The following is an 8,422-nucleotide window of genomic DNA, read 5'->3' on the forward strand; positions in this document are numbered from 1 at the left end:
TGATCTATGTGGACTTCAGTAAGGCGTTCAAAAAGGTTCCCCATGGGCGTCTGGTCTGCAAGATTAGGTCTCATGGAATACATGGAGAACTAGCCATTTGGATACAGAACTAGCTCAAAAGTAGAAGACAGAGGATGGTGGTGGTGGAGGGTTGTTTTTCAGACTGGAGGCCTGTGACCAATGGAGTGCCACAAGGATCGGTGCTGGGTCCACTACCTTTCCTCATTTATATAAATGATTTGGATGTGAGCATAGGAGCTACAGTTAGTAAGTTTGCAGATGACACCAAAATTGGAGGTGCAGTGGACAGCAAAGAAGGTGACCACAGATTACAACAGGATCTTGATCAGATGGGCCAGTGGATTGAGAAGTGGCCAATGGACTTTAGATAAATGCGAGGTGCTGCATTTTGCGAAAACAAATCTTAGCAGGATTTACACACGTAATGGTAATGTCCCAGGGAGTGTTGCTGAACATTGAGACCATGGAGTGCAGGTTCATACCTCCTTGAATGTAGAGTCGCAGGTAGATAGGATAGTGAAGAAGGCGTTTGGTATGCTTTCCTTTATTGGTCAGAGTATTGAGTACTGGAGTTGGGAGGTCATGTTGCGACTGTATAGATCATTGGTTAGGCCACTTTTGGAATATTGTGTGCAGTTCTGGTCTCCTTCCGATCAGAAGGATGTTGTGAAACTTGAAAGGGTTCAGAAAAGATTTACAAGGGTGTTGCCAGGGTTGACGGATTTGAGCTATAGGAAGAGGTTGAATAGGCTGGGGCTGTTTTCCTTGAAGCGTTGGAGGCTGAGGGGTGACCTTAAAGAGGTTTATAAAATCAGAGGAGCATAGATAGGATAAATAGACAAAATCTTTTCCCTGTGGTGGGGGAGTCCAGAAGTAAAGGGCATAGGTTTAGGGTGAGAGGGGAAAGACATAAAAGAGACCTAAGGGGCAACTTTTTCACACAGAGGGTGGTGCGTGTATGGAATGAGCTGCCAGAGGAAGTGGTGGAGGCTGGTACAATTACAACATTTAAAAGGCATCTGGATGGGTATATGAATAGGAAGGGTTTAGAGGGATATGGGCCGGGTCTCATTAGAGAGAGATGACCGGTGGCAGTTTAATCTGAGGGTCACCTCACCTCAGATGAAAGGAGACGTTGAAAAGGAGAGCTCTCATCTGTTGGCATCGCTTTGCATTGCAACCCAGCCAACTGAGCTAACTGGCTCCCTTATGGTACTGGTGTGAATCTTCCATGGATGGTCAATCCCAGTCTCATTGCCATTCTACATTTACTGCTCCTGCAGAAATGCAGAGCGCGTGTTAAATGAAACCATGTCCTGGTGCAGAGTCGAAATTAATGGCGCTGGAAAAGCACAGCAGGTCAGGCAGCATCCAAGGAGCAGGAGAGTCAATGTTTCGGAATTCCTGATGTAGGGCTTGTGCCCAAAACGTTGATTGTCCTGCTCCTCAGCTGCTGCATAACCTGCTGTGCTGTTCCAGCACCACACATTTCGACTCTGACTCTCCAGCATGTGCAGTCCTCACTTCCTCCTGGTGCAGTCTCGTTGGGAAAGATAAACCATGATGCCTTTTTCACAGTACTTGCCTGTGATAGCCACTTTGACAGCTGCTGTGAAATAACAAGCAGGTAAACGTAAGTGTGAGGCTCGGGTGCCAGCTGGTTAGAAAGCTAGATAACTACAATGCCAAGTGCCACATGTATTGGGTGCCACAGAACAATGTGAGAAGGATACCATAAAACTGATTGAGTGTTTAAGGGTAGGTGAGTGGCTAGAAGACATGTGGTCTAGCAGGAAGTGGGAAAGTGTTGTGTCCCAGAGGTGAAGTGAGTGTGTGGGGTAACTTGAAGGCAGAGAGGAAGCAGTTGAGTAGTTGCCCAGTAACTTTGACTAGGAATTTCATTGAGTAACTTTTCCCAGGTGACTGTTAACTGCAGCTGAATCTACCAAAATCTCAGATTTCAAGCAATACTTTTGGAATATTCCAGGTGCAAGTGAATCACTTATCAGAATCTTCAATTTCCCAGGCAGTTCCCTCTTCTACATCAGGCATCCCACAGGGTCCTGATATGCAACTCCCACCTGTGATGCAGAAATAACTATTGGACCATCTGAAAATCCAGGCCAATGAATTTCTCCATTTGCAGCATTTCCTCTTGAGTTACACCAGCTTCATGATTTTTTTGTGTTTCCTCATTTATTGTGGGATATAACTAAAAGACCATACTTCTCTGGAAGCCCTATAACTATTCAGTACGGGAATAAATGTTCAGTTATAGATGTATCATTAAAGGCTAGATTCAACTTGATAATTTATGCATCTTGTCACTGAATAGTTTTTGGAAGAGAGGCAGTATGAAGTAAATTTTGTGATATAAGTATGTACTTTTAGTAAATTTATTGATGTTTTCTTCAGAATATGCAATTGATACTATAACAAAATATTTCACACTACAGTGCCAGCTTCTAATGATTTGTTGTTGATGTTAAGTCTCTATAATTACCGACAGATTATTATTTCCCAATAAATTTCGCAGCAACTACATTATATGCAGAATAATTGATGGGAGTACAAGGCAACAGTCTCATTTGTAGAATTCAGGTGGTGTTGGAAATACAGAGCCACAAATACTGAAGTTTGAAATGAGATTATAATCCTGTCTTTCTTCTAGGTTTTAGCATTGCTCAAATAGACTGTAATTGTTTCTTCCAATTTCATACAGTGTCATTTATACAGAGTCTTTATCACAGTAAAGACTGAGGGGCTTCAAGGAGCATTATTTAAACAAACTGCTATTAAGCTTCGGAAGAAGATCTTAGAACACAGTACCAGGAACTTGGCCAAACAGGTAAAGGTGAAGAAAAGCAAAATACTGCAGATTGTGGAAATCTGAAACAAAAAGGAATATGGTACAGAACCTCATCATCTGGTAGCATCTGTGGAGAGAGAAATCAAAGTTGACCTTCTGAGTCTGCTATGACTGTTCTTCAGAACTGTAAAGTTTAAAGTCTGTCTTAAAGAAGCTAGAGAGGATTAGGAAGTAAATTCCAAGTTCGAGTCTAGAGAGTCGAAGGCATAGCTGAGGAAGTCAGGGGTGGACAAGAGAAATACGATGGATCCACATTTCTGTATAACCATATTTGTCCACCCACTGCAGTTGGGATAGTTTTATTTTGCATTACTGACGTTGTTGTAATAATCTGTATGATAACAAGGCTGTGATCTCACACCAACTCTATCTCAACCTTCCTTTCAGCAATACCTCACCTTATGTCCAGTTTGTTGCCTACAGGTGTGGTGTAGGACACAAGATAATTAACATTTTTTGAGAGCATCTCTTGAAGGCTCTTTTTTGATTTTTAGGGACTACTTTCAGGGCGTACATTTTCATTCTTACTAGCTCCATTAGGTGGTGCATCATATTACCTTCAGTTTTTGTGTTGACAAGCAGAGTTAGAAAGATTTATTAATATCTTCAATAATTAAAACGAGGTCATTAAATTTAAAGTCACAACACACAGGTAAAGCATTCATTGTTTAGATACCACTGTTTTTAAATTGATACAAGTCAATCGGTATCAGTTAGCATTATAAAATTTTTACAAAATAGCTGACATATACTGAAATAAAAACATTGCTGAAGAAACTCAGCTGGTCTGGTAACATCTGGGAAGAGAGAAACAGAATTATGATTTCAACTTCAATCATTCTTCTTTGGGGTCCAAGAAGACTTGCTGAATTTCTCCAGCATTTTTTTTCATTTCAGACCTCCAGCATCCATGGTACTTGGCTTACTTGGCATATTCTGATGCTGTTTTGTGGTTTATGATGTATGTTAGTCTGTATAATATATGCAACAAATAGTCCATTTCTTCTTGAGTTGAACATTTGAAGTTCATTTACAATGAGCTACAAAGGGACTCCCTGGCAACAATGCATCCTACCCCAGTGAGCTCAATGTATCCTATATTCATTTTGAACAGAAGATCATTGAAATGATGTCACCTGCCCTCAGGTGTACCTGTACACGCAGTCACCGTCGTCGATGTCAGATCAGCCTCCTTCAGACTGAGCCCATGGAAGGTGACTGGCCAGAATGGAGACTTTGGCCATGCACTCAGATCCTGCGCAAACCAGCTGGCGGATGTATTTGCAGGTGTATTTAAACTGCTCTTACTTTGAGGTTCCTACCCGCTTCAAGAAAACTATCATTGCAGTGGCAAAGAAAAGTCAGGTAATGTGCCTTAATGACTACTGCTAGCTTGCTCTGCCATCCATCATTATGAAATGCTTCAAGAGACAAGTAATGGCATACATCAGTTCCAGCCTCCCGGATTGCCTTGATCCACTACAATTCACTTACCGATACAATAGGCCCAGGGCAGACACCATTTCCCTAGCTCTACGCTCATCCCTGGAATGTCTGGATAATAAGGACATCTGTGTCAGACTCTTTTTATTCACTTTCGCTCTGCCTTCAGCACCATAATTCCAACCAATCCCATTTCCAACTCAGAGACCTAGGACTCTGCTTTCCAACTCTGCAACTGGATCCTCAACTTCCTGACCCACAGACTGCAATCAGTCAGAATAGGCAACAACACATCCTCCATGATAATCTTCAAAACCAGTGCCCTGCAAGGTTGCACACTCAACGACTTGCTATACTGCTTTTATGCTCACAATCTATGTGGGCCAAATTCAACTCAAACTCCATTTACAAATTTGCTGATGACATCACTTTACAGGGTCGGATTTCAAACAAAGATGAGACAGAGTAGAGGAAAGAGGTAGAGTGTTTTGTAGCAAGGCTTAAAGGCAACAATCTCTCCCTCAATGCCAGCAAAATGAAGGAGATGGTCATCAACGTCAGGAGGCGAAATGGAGGACACACACCTCTCTGTATCAACAGTGGAGATGGTCGACCCTACAGTAAAGAAAGCACACCAACGCCTCTATTTCCTCAGAAGGCTAAGGAAATTTGGCATGTCCACAATGACCCTTACCAATTTTTATAGATGCATCATAGAAAGTATCCTCTCAGGACGCACAGATCTTGGTATGGCAGAGCTCTGCCCAAGACCACAAGAATTTACGGAGGGTTCAGAATGCAGCCCTAGCCATCATGAAAACTGCTGTTCAATCCACTGACTTTGGCTACTTTCCCAGGCAGCAGGAAGTATAGACAATGTAATCAAAGACCCCACTCACCCCAGTCTCTTCCACCCTTTTCTATTGAGCCGAAGATACAAAAGGTTTAATGCAGGTACCAACAGATTCAAGAGCAGCTTCTTCCCTGCTGTTATCAGACTAATGAATGGCTTTCTCATGTAGAGCCATAGGGTCATACAAGCACAGAAACCGACGCTTAGGTCCAACTTGTCCGTGCAACCACATATCCAAAATTAATAAGTCCCATTTGCCAGCATTTGGCCCATATCCCTCTAAATCCTTCCTATTCATATATCCATCCAGATGCCTTTTCAATGTTGTAATTGTACCCACACCACCACTTCCTCTGGCAGCTCATTCCATACATGCACTACCCTCTGTGTGAAAAGTTGCCCTTCAGGTTCTTTTTAAATCTTTCCCTTCTCACCTTAAACCTATGCCATCTAGGTTTGGTTTTGCCCCCTACACTGAGCAAAAGACCTTGGCTGTTCACCCTATCCACGCGCCTCATGATTTTATAAACTTCTTTAAGGTCACTCCTCAGCCGCCAACACTCCAGGGGAAAAAAAGCTCCAGCCTATTCAGCCTCTCCGCCCAGTCCCTGCAACATCCTTGTAAATCTTTCCTGCACCCCCTCAAGTCTAACAACATCCTTTCTATAGAAGATGATCAGAATTGTACACAGTATTCTAAAAGTATCCTGTACAGCCATAACATGGTGTCCCAACTGATTTACTAGTTGTTCTGACCAATGAAAGCAAGTCAGCCAAAGACCTTTTTCATCACCCTGTCTAACTGCGATTCTACATTCAAGGAACAATCTGCCCGATTTCCTAGGTCTCTTTGATCGGCAACGCTTCCCTGGGCCCTGCCATTAACATTATAACTCCTTTCCTGGTTTGCCTTCCCAAAATGCAACACCTCACATCTACCTGAATTAAATTCCCCCTGTTACTCCTCAGCCCAGTGGCCAATCTAACTAAGATCCCATTGTACTCTGAAATAATCTTCTGTGCCTTACACTACCTATCTTGGTGCCATTTGCAAACTAACTAATCATGCCTTATATTTATTTACATCCAAATCATTTCCATAAATGACAAAAAGCAGTGGATGCAGCCCTGCTCCTTGTGGCACACCGATGTTCACAAGCCTCCAATCTGAAAAGCAACTCTACCACCATCCCCTCTGTCTTCTACCTTCAAGCCAATTTTGTATCCAATTGGATAGCACCCCCTGGATCCCATGAGATCAAAGCTTACCAACCTGACTACCATGTGGAACCTTGTTGATCGCTTTACTGAAATCCGTATAGACAATGTCTACTGCTCTGCCTTCTTTGTCACCTTTTCAAAAAACTCAGTCAAGTTAGTGAGATGTGATTTTCCACACACAAAGCCATGTTGACTACCTGTCATCAGTCCTTGTCCTTCCAAATGCATGTAAATCCTGACCCTCAGAATCCCCTCCAACAACTTAGCCACTGCTGATATCAGACTCATTGGTCTATAGTTCCCTGGGTTTCCTTACAGCTTTTCCTGAATAATGGCAACACATTAACCAATCTCCAGTCTTTTGGCACCTCACCCATGGCTGTTGATGATACAAATATCTCAGCAAGGGCCCCTGCAATCTCTTGCCTAGCTTGATTAGAGATAGTCAGCATAGCTTTCTGAGGGGCAGATCATATCTGAAAAGCCTTATTGAATTCATTGAGGATGTGACAAAACACATTGAAGGTAGAGCAGTGGATGTATTACATATGGATTTTAGCCAGGCGTTTGATAAGGTCATTCAGAAAGTAAGGAGATATGGGATACATGAAAATTTGGCTGTTTGGTTATAGAATTGGCTGGCCCAGAGAAGACAGAGGGTGGTGGTAGATGGCAAGTATTCAGTCTGGAGCTCGGTGACCAGTGGTGTTCCATAGTGATCTGTTCTGGGACCTCTGCTCTTTGCGATTTTTATAAATGACTTGCTAATGACATGAAAGTTGGTAGAGATGTGGATAGTGTGGAGGCTGTTGTAGGTTGCAACAGGACATTGACAGGATGCAGAGCTGGGCTGAGAAGTGGCAGATGGAATTCAACATGGAAAAATATGAAGTGATTCATTTTGAAAAGTCAAATTTAAATGCAGATTACAAGATTAAAGGCAAGATCCTTGGCTGTATGGAGGAACAGAGGGATCTTGGGGTCCATGTCCATCGATCCCTCAAAGTTGCCACCTAAGTTGACAGGGTTGTTTCATTAGCAGGAGGATTGAGTTTAAGAGCTGCAAGGTTATGCTGCAGCTCTATAAAGGCCTGGTTAGACCGGGTTGGTGACGATTCGCCACGGCACATTCGCCGCCGCTGATTAGCCACTGCCGGTTCGCCACCAGGGTGTCTCCACTGGGGTAGTTTGACCTCTGGAGACTATTTGCCACCGGAAATATATATATAAAAAATATATATATATTCTACCTGTTCTTTCATACTTCTCAATCCCCTTTATTTATACAACAACATAGTACACATCGATTTAAAAAAAAAGTGAAATAAATATCATTTTATTGATTTATACATAAAAATGAGTTACAAAGACTTACGGTGGCGAATTATTGTCAGTGGCCGATAGGCGGTGGCTAAGCATCCTCAACAGTGAAAGGGCAGTGGCTAATCGGCGGCAGCGAATGGTCCCATCCCAGGTTAGACTACACTTGAAATATTATGTTCAGTTATGGTTGCTTCATTATAGGAAAGATGTGGAAGCTTTAGAGAAAGTGCAGAGGAGATTTCCCAGGATGCTGCCTGGACTTGAGGGCATGTCTTATGAAGAAAGGTTGAGGGAGGTAGGGCTTTTCTCATTGGAGCGAAAAAGGATAAGAGGTGACTTGATAGATGATGAGAACACAGATAGAGTGGATAGCCTGAGTCGTCTTCCGAGGGTGGAAATGGCTATCGTGAGGGGGCATAATTTTAAGGTGATTGGAAGAAGGTTTGGGGGAGATATCAGAGGTCAGTTCTTTACACAGAGACTGGAGTGTGTGTGGAATGCACTGCCAGCAGTGGTAGTAGAGTCAGATGCATTAGGGACATTTAAGCAACTCTTGGATAGGCACATGGATGGCAATAAGATTAAGGGTATGTAGGTTAGTTTGATCTTTAGAGTAGGATAAAAGGTCGGCACAACATAAAGGGCTGTTACTGTGCTGTACTGTTTTGTATTCTCTGTTCCCACAAGGTTCT

The sequence above is a fragment of the Hemiscyllium ocellatum genome, chromosome 45, assembly GCF_020745735.1.
Source record: "Hemiscyllium ocellatum isolate sHemOce1 chromosome 45, sHemOce1.pat.X.cur, whole genome shotgun sequence".
In the NCBI taxonomy this organism is placed as follows: Eukaryota; Metazoa; Chordata; class Chondrichthyes; order Orectolobiformes; family Hemiscylliidae; genus Hemiscyllium; species Hemiscyllium ocellatum.